We start from the raw sequence: 244 nt of genomic DNA, 5'->3' as shown, positions 1-244 counted from the left end.
TATATATAGCTCACGCTTTTCTTCCCAGCTCCGTTCCTGCCTTGTGCCCCGTGTATTGTCTTCCCAGCCACTATCGCTCCTTCGGACCACGGACCTCCACAACTCCACATCACTCCACCACGCAGGTCAATGCACAGTTTTCCATTAACTGTTACTCTGACTTTGTCCCCTCAGCAACCAACCTCCACGACCAGTCCAGGAGTGAATCCTAGCGTCCGCAGCCTGGCCTCCTCCTTATCAACCC

The sequence above is a fragment of the Monopterus albus genome, unplaced genomic scaffold (assembly GCF_001952655.1).
Source record: "Monopterus albus unplaced genomic scaffold, M_albus_1.0 scaffold71.1, whole genome shotgun sequence".
Classification (NCBI taxonomy): domain Eukaryota; kingdom Metazoa; phylum Chordata; class Actinopteri; order Synbranchiformes; family Synbranchidae; genus Monopterus; species Monopterus albus.
Note: the sequence above shows the minus strand (reverse complement) of the source record.